The sequence below is a fragment of the Balaenoptera musculus genome, chromosome 1 (genome assembly GCF_009873245.2).
Source record: "Balaenoptera musculus isolate JJ_BM4_2016_0621 chromosome 1, mBalMus1.pri.v3, whole genome shotgun sequence".
Classification (NCBI taxonomy): Eukaryota; Metazoa; Chordata; class Mammalia; order Artiodactyla; family Balaenopteridae; genus Balaenoptera; species Balaenoptera musculus.
This window is the reverse complement of record NC_045785.1, coordinates 135,543,686-135,555,919: the sequence shown is the minus strand read 5'-3', so window position 1 is coordinate 135,555,919 and position 12,234 is coordinate 135,543,686. Positions and strand designations below refer to the sequence as shown.

At 39.4% G+C, this 12,234-nt stretch overlaps 1 protein-coding gene across 2 annotated transcripts in view; it reads left to right on the top strand.

Annotated features, from left to right (window-relative positions):
* ACBD6 (acyl-CoA binding domain containing 6) overlaps window positions 1-12,234 on the top strand; it is a 230,342-nt gene that overhangs the window by 115,559 nt on the left and 102,549 nt on the right. The gene's annotated exons all lie outside the window — the stretch shown is intronic.

Here is a 12,234-nt window from a genome sequence, read left to right as displayed (position 1 = left end):
TTTAAAGTGTACGGTCGAGTGGCATTAATACATTTAACAATGTGCAACCATCACTACTGTCTTGTCCTGCAGCATTTTCATCACCCCGGAAGTACGCTTTGTACCCATTAAGCAGTCACTCCCTATTTCCCCCTCACTCCAGACCTTAGCAACAACTAATCTGCTTTCTCAATGGATTTGCCTCTTCTAGATATTTCATATAAATGGAATCATAAAATATGTGGCCTTTGTTTCTGGCTTCTTTCACTTGGCATGTTTTCAAGGATTATCCATGTTGTAACATGTAACAGTACTTCATTCCTTTTTGTGGCTAAATAATATTCCGTTGTATGGATAGACCACATTTTACCAATTCATCAGCTGATGAGCAGTTGGGTTGTTTCCACCCTTTGGCAGTTGTGAATAATTGCGGTGAACAATTTGTGTACATGTTTTTGTTTAAACACTTGTTTTCAGTTCTTTTGGTTCTGTACCTAGGAGGAGAATTTAAGTTATATGGTAATTTGATGTTTAACTTTTTGAGGAACCTCCAAACTTTTCCACAGGAGCTACACCATTTTACATTCCCACCAGCAATTCATGAGTGTTCCAGTTTTTCCACTTCTTCACCAATACACATTATTTTTCTGTTCATTAGCCATTCTAGTGGGCATGAAGTGATATCTCATCATGGTATGGTTTTGATTTGCATTTCCCTAATGACTAATGATGTTGAGTATCTTTTCATGTACTTGTTGACAGTTTATATGTCTTCTTTGGAAAAATGTCTATGTAAGTGTTTCACCCCTTTTTAAACTGAGTCGTCTTTTATATTTAAGATCTAAAAATTCTTTATATATATTCTAGACATTAGACCATTATCAGATGTATGATTTGCAGATATCTTCTCCCTTTTCATGGGCTGTCTTTTCGCTTTCTTAATAGTGTCCTTTGGTGCATGTGAAGTTTTTAATTTTGATGAAGTCCAGTGTATCTATTTCCTTTTGTTGGTTGTGCTTTTGGCATCATACCTAAGAAACCTTTGCCAAATCCAAGGTCGTTAAGATTTACCCCGAAGTTTTCTTTCTTTCTTTTTCTCTTTTTTTTTTTTTGACTGTGGCAAAATATATATAACATAAAATTTACCACTTTAACCATTTTAAGTGTACAGTTCTGTGGCATTAACTACTTTTATGGTGTTCAACCATCACCACCATTCATCTCTAGAACCTTTTCATCTTCTCCAATTGAAACTCTGTACTCAAAACTAGCTCCCCATTCCCCACCCCACCCCCTCAGCCCCTGGCAGCCACCATTCTACTTTCTCTCTTCATGAATTTGACTACTCTAGATACCTCACATAAGTAGAATCATACAATATTTGTCCTTTTGTGACTGGCTTATTTCACTTAGCATAATGTCTTCAAGGTTCATCCCTGATGTAGCATGTGTCAGAATTTCTTTCCTTTTTAAAACTAAATAATGTTGCATTGTATGTATATACCATATTTTGTTTATCCAGATATCCATCTACAGACACTTAGGTGACTTTCATCTTTTGGCTGTTGTGATTAATACTTCTATGAATATGGGTAACAAATGTCTGTTTGAGTCCTTGCTTTCACTTCTTTTGAGTATATACCCAGAAGTGGAATTGCTGGATCATATGGTAATTCTTTGTTTAATGTTTTGAAGAATCACCATACCATTTCCACAGTGGCTGCACGATTCTACCTTCCCATCAACAGTGCACAGTTGTTCCAGTTTCTCCAAATCCTTACCAACACTTGCTATTTTCTGTATTTCTGATATTAGCCATCCTGGTGGGTGTGAAGTGGTATCTCATTGTGGTTTTAATTTCACTTCCATAATGATTAATGATGTTGAACATTATTAATGTTGAACAATCAATTTTGGCCATTTGTATATCTTCTTTGGAGAAATGTCTGTTCACGTCTTTTGCCCATTCTTTAATTGGGTTGTTTGGGGTTTTTTTGTTGTTAAGCTGTAAGAAGTCTTTATATAGTCTGGATATCAACCCCTTATCAGATGCACGATTTACAAATATTTTCTCCCATTCTTTGGGTTTTCTTTCACTCTGCTGATAATAGTGTCCTTTGATGCACAATAGTTTAAAATTTTGATGAATTTCAACTTATGTATTTTTCCTTTTGTTGCCTGTGTTTTTGGTATCATATCCAAGAAATTATTGCAAAATGCCATGCCATGAAGCTTTTTCCCAGGTTTTCTTTAAGAGCTTTATAATTTTAGCTTTGTTTTTTGACCCATTTTGAGTAAAAGGTAACGTAAGGGTCCAGCTTCATTTTTTTGCATGTGGATATTCAGTTTTCCCAGCGCCATTTGTTGAGAGGCTGTCCTTTCTTCACTGAATGGTCCTGACACCCCTTGTCAAAAATCACTTGACCATATATGCAAGAGTTTGGGATCTCTATTCTATTCCATCGGTCTATATGTCTGTCTTTATGCCACTACTACACTGGTTTGATTACTGTAGCTTTGTAGTAATTTTTGAAATCAGGAAGGGTGAGACTTCCAACTTGTTTTTTTTTTCAAGATTGTTTTGGCTATTCTGGGTCCCTTAAGTTTCCATATGAATTTTAGGATGGATTTTTCTAATTCTACGAAAAAGTCATTGGGGTTTTGATGATGTTGCATTGAATCTGTAGATCGATTTGGGGAGTACAGGTTTCCCCTGCTCTCTGAAAGTAAAGCATTCCTACGAAACCTTTTGTAAGCCAAAATGATGTAAAGCAAAGAAGCAGTTACCTTAGGACACATCTTGCTAACGAATGCACAAAGTAAACTGAGATAAAGCACAGATGCTCACACAGTTAAAAGTTATGGTGGCTTCGTGCTGAGATGCACAGTGTAGTTCCTGGAGAAGGAGCTAGGTGGTGCCGCTCTTGGTGCTCAGGGTGCGCGCTGCCTCTACAATAGCCAGCGGCAAAACAAAGGGCAAGCGCTGGTTTTGCTTTTCGCCTTTTTTTGTAAAAGCAAAAATCGTCTTCAGATTTCTTTCGGTTAGCAAAAATAGGTACTAATGTAGGTCTTTAGTAAAAGTGAAGTGGCATAAAGCAGACTTTTGAAAAGCAAGAGATACCTGTATTGTCATCTTAACAATGGTAAGTCTTCCAATCCATGGAATGGCCTTTCTTTGTGTCTCTACTTTCTTTCAGCATTGTTTTATAATTTTCAGTGTACAGTACGTTTGCCTCCTTGGTTTAGTTTATTCCTGAGTATTTTATTCTTCTTTGACACTATTGTAAATGAAACTATTTTCTAAATTTCTTTTTTTTTGATTATTCATTGTTAGTGTTTAGAAATGCAAGTGATTTTTGTGTGTTGATTTTTTATCCAGCAACTTTGCTGAATTTGCTTATTCTAACAGCTTTTTGTGGAATCTTAAGGGTTTTCTACATATAAGATATGTTATCTATGAACAGAGATAATTTAACTTCTTCCTTTCCAACTTGGATGCCTTTTATTTCATTTTCTTGCCTAATTGCTCTGACTAGACCTTCTAGTACTATGTTGAATAAAAGTAGTGAAAGTGGGCATCCTTGTCTTATTTAGGAGTTTGCTTTTTAATTTAGTATAAATTATACTAAAGATAGATATAAAATGCTTTTCCTTTACATAATATTTGTTGGCATATACATCCATTCCACTTTAGCCCCCTTGGCCTCCTGGGCTCACCCTGAACTTTTCATCAAGTCTGAAATTTTCAGTTCTAATTATACTCTCCAATTCATTTCATTCTAAATCTCTTATTTGACTTTATGGAAATCCCGAGTCCCTTGACTGATCTGCCTTCTCCCATTTTAGTTCATTTTGTCCACTCTCATGCAATTATCCTCATCTTCATTCCCATTCCTTGTTTTTCAACTGTGGTAGCCACCTGAAAAAACGCTAATTCTGATTACAGTTGCCTGCCTTCTATACATCTACACTCTGGGTCTGGGCAAAGCTAGAAAAGAAAATTACTCAGCCCGGATATTATCATAAATCATGGTATCCATCTTTAATTTTGACTGGCAAGTCTTACGGTCTTTCTTATTCTCGCATTTTCCCTTATTTCACAGACAAAATAGAAGACCTCTTTGTCTGCAACCTGTCTCTCAGCCAGTAGCTGCAGCAACATATATTTCTTGGACACCCCTCAGACATTTCAAACGCACAGTGTCTAACACTGAACTTACCATCTCTCAACAGCCACCCCCCCGCCGCCCCGTAATTGGCATCAGCATCCACCCAGTGCTCCAGGACTCATCCTTGATTCTTCTCTCATTTTCACACCCACTGAAGTCCTATAGGTTCTGCCTGCTAAGTGTACCTCAAATCTGTCCACTTCTCTATTTCAGCATTGCCAGCACACTAGTTTAAGCTTATTAAATTATTTCAGCAGCTCTCAACTATATCCCTGCTTCTAATCTTGACATCCTTCGATACATTTCCCACTTTTCATCTAGAGAGTCTTTCTAAAATGCTAATTTTCAGGGGCTCCCTGGTGGCGCAGAGGTTGAGAATCCGCCTGCCAATGCAGGGGACACGGGCTCGAGCCCTGGTCCAGGAAGATCCCACATGCCACGGAGCAACTGAGCCCGTGCACCGCAACTACTGAGCCTGTGCTCTAGAGCCCGCAAGCCACAACTACTGAAGCTCGTGCGCCTAGAGCCTGTGCTCCACAACAAGAGAAGCCACTGCAATGAGAAGTCCACGCACTGCAACAAGGACCCAACACAGCCAAAAATAAACAAATAAAATAAATAAATTAGGGGAAAAAAAGAATAAAATGCTAATTTTCAGATGTTCTCTTGTTTACTTTTATTATTCTAAGATAAAATCTAAATTCAATTTTCCCTGTAAAACCCTTCATGATCTGGACCTTGCTTACCTCTCCACTTACTTCTCAGCACACTCCTAGCTTATGGTATGCTGAGTTGCACTGGTTCTGAAGAACTTGACATGCTGCTCACCTGTTGGCCGCCTTTTTTTTTTTTTTTTTTTGAACATCTTTATAGGAGTGTAATTGCTTTACATTATTGTGTTAGTTTCTGGTGTATAACAAAGTGAATCAGCTATATGTATACATATATCCCCATATCCCCTCCCTCTTCAGCCTCCCTCCCACCCTCCCTATCTCACCCCTCTAGATGGTCACAAAGCACCAACCTGATCTCCCTGTGCTATGCGGCTGCTTCCCACTAGCTATCTATTTTACATTTTGTAGTGTATATATGTCAGCGCCACTCTCTCACTTCGTCCCGGCTTATCCTTCCCCTTCCAGTGTCCTCAAGTCTATTTTCTACATCTGCATCTTTATTCCTGTCCTGCCCCTAGGTTCTTCAGAACCTTTTTAGATTCCATATATATCTGTTAGCATACGGTATTTGTTTTTCTCTTTCTGACTTACTTCATTCTGTATGACAGACTCTAGGTCCATCCACCTCACTACAAATAACTCAATTTCGTTTCTTTTTATGGCTGAGTAGTATTCCATTGTATATATGAGCCACATCTTCTTTACCCATTCAACTGTCAGTGGACACTTAGGTTGCTTCCATGTCCTGGCTATTGTATGTAGTACTGCAATGAACATTTTGGTACATGACTCTTTTTGAATTATGGTTTTCTCAGGTATATGCCCAGTAGTGGGATTGCTGGGTCATATGGTAGTTCTATTTTTAGTATTTTAAGGAACCTCCATACTGTTCTCCCTAGTGGCTGTATCAATTTACATTCCCACCAACAGTGCAAGAGGGTTCCCTTTTCTCCAGCATTTATTGTTTCTAGATTTTTTGATGATGGCCATTCTGACTGGTGTGAGGAGATACCTCATTGTAGTTCTGATTTGCATTTCTCTAATAATTAGTGATGTTGAGCATCCTTTCATGTGTTTGTTGGCAATCTGTATATCTTCTTTGGAGACATGTCTATTTAGGTCTTCTGCCCATTTTTGGATTGGGTTGTTTGTTTTATTGATATTGAGCTGAGCTGCTTGTATATTTTGGAGATGAATCCTTTGTCAGTTGCTTCGTTTGCAAATATTTTCTCCCATTCTGAGGGTTGTCTTTTCGTCCTGTTTATGGTTTCCTTTGCTGTGCAAAAGCTTTTAAGTTTCATTAGGTCCCATTTGTTTATTTTTGTTTTTATTTCCATTTCTCTAGGAGGTGGGTCAAAAAGGATCTTGCTGTGATTTATGTCACAGAGTGTTCTGCCTATGTTTTCCTCTAAGAGTTTTATAGTGTCTGGCCTTACATTTAGGTCTTTAATCCATTTTGAGTTTAGTTTTGTGTATGGTGTTAGGGAGTGTTCTAATTTCATTCTTTTACATGTAGCTGTACAGTTTTCCCAGCAGCGCTTATTCAAGAGGCTGTCTTTTCTCCACTGTATATGCTTGCCTCCTTTATCAAAGATAAGGTGACCATAAGTGCGTGGGTTTATCTCTGGGCTTTCTATCCTGTTCCATTGATCTATATTTCTGTTTTTGTGCCAGTACCAAACTGTCTTGATTACTGTAGCTTTGTAATATAGTCTGAAGTCAGGGAGCCTGATTCCTCCAGCTCCATTTTTCGTTCTCAAGATTGCTTTGGCTATTCGGGGTCTTTTGTGTCTCCATACAAATTGTGACATTTTTTGTTCTAGTGCTGTGAAAAATGCCTGTGGTAGTTTGATAGGGATTGCATTGAATCTGTAGATTGCTTTGGGTAGTAGAGTCATTTTCACAATGTTGATTCTTCCAATCCAAGAACATGGTATATCTCTCCATCTGTTGGTATCATCTTTAATTTCTTTCATCAGTGTCTTACAGTTTTCTGCATACAGGTCTTTTGTCTGCTTAGGTAGGTTTATTCCTAGGTATTTTATTCCTTTTGTTGCAGTGGTAAATGGGAGTGTTTCCTTAATTTCAGTTTCAGATTTTTCATCATTAGTGTATAGGAATGGAAGAGCTTTCTGTGCATTAATTTTGTATCCTGCTACTTTACCACATTCATTGATTAGCTCTAGTAGTTTTCTGGTAGCATCTTTAGGATTCTGTATGTATAGTATTATGTCATCTGCAAACAGTGACAGTTTCACTTCTTCTTTTCCTATTTGGATTCCTTTTATTTCTTTCTCTTCTCTGATTGCTGTGACTAAAACTTCTAAAACTATGTTGAATAATAGCGGTGAGAGTGGGCAGCCTTGTCTTGTTCCTGATGTGAGTGGAAATGGTTTCAGTTTTTCACCATTGAGAACGATGTTTGCTGTGGGTTTGTCATATATGGCCTTTATTATGTTGAGGTAAGTTCCCTCTATGCCTACTTTTGGAGAGTTTTTATCATAAATGGGTGTTGAATTTTTTTGAAAGCTTTTTCTGCATCTATTGAGATTATCATATGGTTTTTATTCTTCAGTTTGTTAATATGGTGTATCACATTGATTGATTTGCATATATTGAAGAATCCTTGCATTCCTGGGATAAACCCCACTTGATCATGGTATAAGATCCTTTTAATGTGCTGTTGGATTTTGTTTGCTAGTATTTTGTTGAGGATTTTCGCATCTATGTTCATTAGTGATACTGGCCTGTAGTTTTCTTTTTTTGGAACATCTTTTTCTGGTTTTGGTATCAGCATGATTGTGGCCTCGTAGAATGAGTTTGGGAGTGTTCCTCCCTCTGCTATATTTTGGAAGAGTTTGAGAAGGATAGGTGTTAGCTCTTCTCTAAATATTTGATAGAATTCATCTGTGAAGCCATCTGGTCCTGGGCTTTTGTTTGTTGGAAGATTTTTACTCACAGTTTCAATTTCAGTGCTTGTAATTGGTCTGTTTATATTTTCTGTTTCTTCTGGGTTCAGCCTGGAAGGTTGTGCTTTTCTACGAATTTGCCCATTTCTTCCAGGTTGTCCATTTTATTGGCATATAGATGCTTTTAGTAATCTCTCATGGTCTTTTGTATTTCTGCAGTGTCAGTTGTTACTTCTCCTTTTTCATTTCTAATTCTGTTGATTTGAGTCTTCACCCTTTTTCTCTTGATGAGTCTAGCTAATGGTTTATCAATTTTGTTTATCTTCTCAAAGAACCAGCTTTTAGTTTTGTTGATCTTTGCTATCGTTTCCTTCATTTCTCTTTCATTTATTTCTGATCTGATCTTTATGATTTCTTTCCTTCTGCTAACTTTGGGGATTTTTTGGTCTTTCTCTAATTGCTTTAGGTGTAAGGTTAGGTTGTTTATTTCAGATTTTTCTTGTTTCTTGAGGTAGGATTGTATTGCTGTGAACTTCCCTCTTAGAACTGCTTTTGCTGCGTCCCATAGGTTTTGGGTCGTCGTGTTTTCATTGTCATCTGTTTCTAGGTATTTTTTGATTTCCTCTTTGACTTCTTCAGTGAGCTCTTGGTTATTTAGTAGCATGTTGTTTAGCCTCCATGTGTTTGTATTTTTTTAACAGTTTTTTTTCTGTAATTGATATCTAGGCTCATAGTGTTGAGGTCGGAAAAGATACTTGATACGTTTCAATATTCTTAAATTTACCAAAGCTTGATTTGTGACCCAAGATATGATCTATCCTGGAGAATGTTCCATGAGCACTTGAGAAGAAAGTGTATTCTGTTGTTTTGGATGGAATGTCCTATAAATATCAGTTAGGTCCATCTTGTTTAATGTGTCATTTAAAGCTTGTGTTTCCTTATTTATTTTCATTTTGGTTGATCTGTCCATTGGTGAAAGTGGGGTGTTAAAGTCCCCTGCTATTACTGTGTTACTCTTGATTTCCCGTTTTTTGGCTGTTAGCATTTTTTGCCATATGTATTGAGGTGCTCCTATGTTGGGTGCATAAATATTTACAACTGTTATATTTTTTTCTTGGATTGATCCCTTGATCATTATGTAGTGTCCTTCTTTGTCTCCTGTAATAGTCTTTATTTTAAAGTCTATTTTGTCTGATATGAGAATTGCTACTCCAGCTTTCTTTTGATTTCCATTTTCATGGAATATGAATTTTTCCATCCCTTCACTTTCAGTCTGTATGTGTCCCTAGGTTGAAGTGAGTCTCTTGTAGACAGCATATATACGGGTCTTGTTTTTGTATCCATTCAGCCTGTCTAGGTCTTTTGGTTGGAGCATTTAATCCATTTACATTTAAGGTAATTATCAATATATATGTTCCTATTACCATTTTCTTTATTGTTTGGGTTTGTTATTGTAGGTCCTTTCCTTCTCTTGTGTTTCCTGCCTAGAGAAGTTCCTTTAGCATTTGTTGTAAAGCTGGTTTGGTGGTGCAGAATTCTCTGAGCTTTTGCATGTCTGTAAAGGTTTTAATTTCTCCATGAAATCTGAATGAGATCGTTGCTGGGTAGAGTAATCTTGGTTGTAGGTTTTTCCCTTTCATCACTTTAAATATGTCATGCCACTCCTTTCTGGCTTGCAGAGTTTCTGCTGAAAGATCAGCTGTTAACCTTATGAGGATTCCCTTGTATGTTACTTGTTGCTTTTCCGTTGTTGCTTTTAATATTTTTTCTTTGTATTTAATTTTTGATAGTTTGATTAATATGTGTCTTGGCGTGTTTCTCCTTGGATTTATCCTGTATGGGACTCTCTGTGCTTCCTCGACTTGATTGACTATTTCCTTTCCTATATTAGGGAAGTTTTCAACTATAATCTCTTCAAATCTTTTCTCAGTCCCTTTCTTTGTCTCTTTTTCTGAATGTTGGTGCGTTTAATGTTGTCCCAGAGGTATCTGAGACTGTCCTCAATTCTTTTCATTCTTTTTTCTTTATTCTGCTCTGTGGTAGTTATTTCCACTATTTTATCTTCCAGGTCACTTATCCATTATTCTGCCTCAGTTATTCTGCTATTGGTTCTTTCTAGAGAATTTTTAATTTCATTTATTGTGTTGTTCATCATTGTTTGTTTGCTCTTTAGTTCTTCTATGTCCTTGTTAAACGTTTCTTGTATTTTCTCCATTCTATTTCCAAGATTTTGGATTATGTTTACTATCATTACTCTGAATTCTTTTTCAGGTAGGCTGCCTGTTTCCTCTTCATTTGTTTGGTCTGGTGGGTTTTTACCTTGCTCCTTCATCTCCTGTATATTTCTGTGTCTTCCCGTTTTGCTTAACTTACTGTGTTTGGGGTCTCCTTTTCACAGGCTGCAGGTTCGTAGTTCCTGTTGTTTTTGGTGTCCGCCCCCAGTAGGTAAGGTTGGTTCAGTGGGTTGTGTAGGCTTCCTGGTGGAGGGGACTAGTGCCCGTGTTCTGGTGGATGAGGCTGGATCTTGTCTTTCTGGTGGGCAGGACCGAGTCCGGTGGTGTGTTTTGGGGTGTCTGTGAACTTACTGTGATTTTAGGCAGCCTCTCTGCTAATGTATGGGGTTGTGTTCCTGTCTTGCTAGTTGTTTGGCATGGGGTGTCCAGCACTGGAGCTTGCTGGTCGTTGAGTGGAGCTGGGTCTTAGCGTTGAGACGGAGATCTTTGGGACAGCTCTCGCCAATTGATATTACATGGGACCAGGAGGTCTCTGGTGGTCCAGTGTCCTGAACTTGGCTCTCCCACTTCCGAGGCTCAGGCCTGACACCCAGCTGGAGCACTAAGACCGTGTCAGACACGTGGCTCAGAAGAAAAGGGAGAAAAAAACAGAATAAAATAAAATAAAGTTACTAAAATAAAAAAAATTTTTTTAATTATTAAAATAAAAAAGTAATTAAAAAAAGAGAGCAACCAAACCAATAAACAAATCCACCAATGATAACAAGCACTAAAAACTAAACTAAGATAAACATACAAATCAGAAAGTAGTCAATCTCATACAGCAAACCCCAAGTCTACAGTTGCTCCCGAAGTTCACTTCCTCAATTTTGGGATGATCATTGTCTATTTAAGTATTCCACAGATGCAGGGAGATCAAGTTGATTGTGGAGATTTTATCTGCTGCCCCTGAGGCTGCTGGGAGAGATTTCCCTTTCTCTTCTTTGTTCGCACAGCTCCTGGGGTTCAGCTTTGGATTTGGCCCTGCCTCTGCGTGTAGGTCGCCTGAGGGCATCTGTACTTCACCCAGACAGGAGGGGGTTAAAGGAGAAGCTGATTAGGGGGCTCTGGCTCACTCAGGCCGGGGTGAGGGAGGGGTACAGAATACAGGGTGAGCCTACAGCGGCAGAGGCTGATGTGACATTGCCACAGCCTGAGTTGTGCCGTGTGTTCTCCTGGGGAAGTTGTCCCTGGATCACGGGACCCTGGCAGTGACGGGATGCACAGTTCCCAGGCGGGGAGGTGTGGATGGTGACCTGTGCTTGCACACAGGCTTCTTGGTGGCTGCAGCAGCAGGCTTAGCATTTCATGCCCGTCTCTGGTGTCCACGCTGATAGCCACAGCTTGCGCCTGTCTCTGAAGCTCATTTAGGCAGTGCTCTGAATCCCCTCTCCTTGCGCACCCCGAAACAATGGTCTCTTGCCTCTTAGGTCCAGAGTTTTTTCCCGAACTCCCTCTCAGCTATCTGTGGTGAATCAGCCCCTTTCAGGCTGTGTTCATGCAGCCAACCCCAGTCCTCACCCTGGGATCTGACCTCTGAAGCCGGAGCCTCAGCCCCCAGCCCCCACCCGCCCCAGTGGGTGAAGCAAACAAACTTCTCAGGATGGTGAGTGCTGGTCGGCACCAATCCTCTGTGCGGGAATCTCTCCGCTTTGCCCTCTGTACCCCTCTTGCTGCGCTCTCCTCTGTGGCTCCGAAGCTTCCCCCCCACCCACCCCATGTCTCTGCCAGTGAAGGAGCTTCCTAGTATGTGGAAGCATTTCCTCCTTCACAGCTCCCTCCCAGAGGTGCAGGTCCCGTCCCTATTCTTTTGTCTCTGTATTTTCTTTTTTCTTTTGCCCTACCCAGGTTATGTGGGGAGTTCTTGCCTATTGGGAAGTCTTAGGTATCCTGCCAGCGTTCAGTAGGTGTTCTGTAGGAGTTGTTCCACATGTAGATGTATTTTTGATGTGTTTGTGGGGAGGAAGGTGATCTCTCCACATCTAACTCCTCCGCTGTCTTGAAGGTCCTCCTGTTGGCCTTCTTAGATACTGTTTTCTGTCTCCTTCATTCTCCCTCCTAGGCCTCAGTTTACACATCATTTCCTCCAGGAAGCCTTCCTTCACTCTGACCAGATAGACACTCCCAGTTATATAGCTCCCTGTTCTTAAGCTCATCAAAGAGCTACCACAGTGCAGTCACCTTGTATTGTAATTCATTGTTTACATGTCTGTCCTCAGCACCACCATAT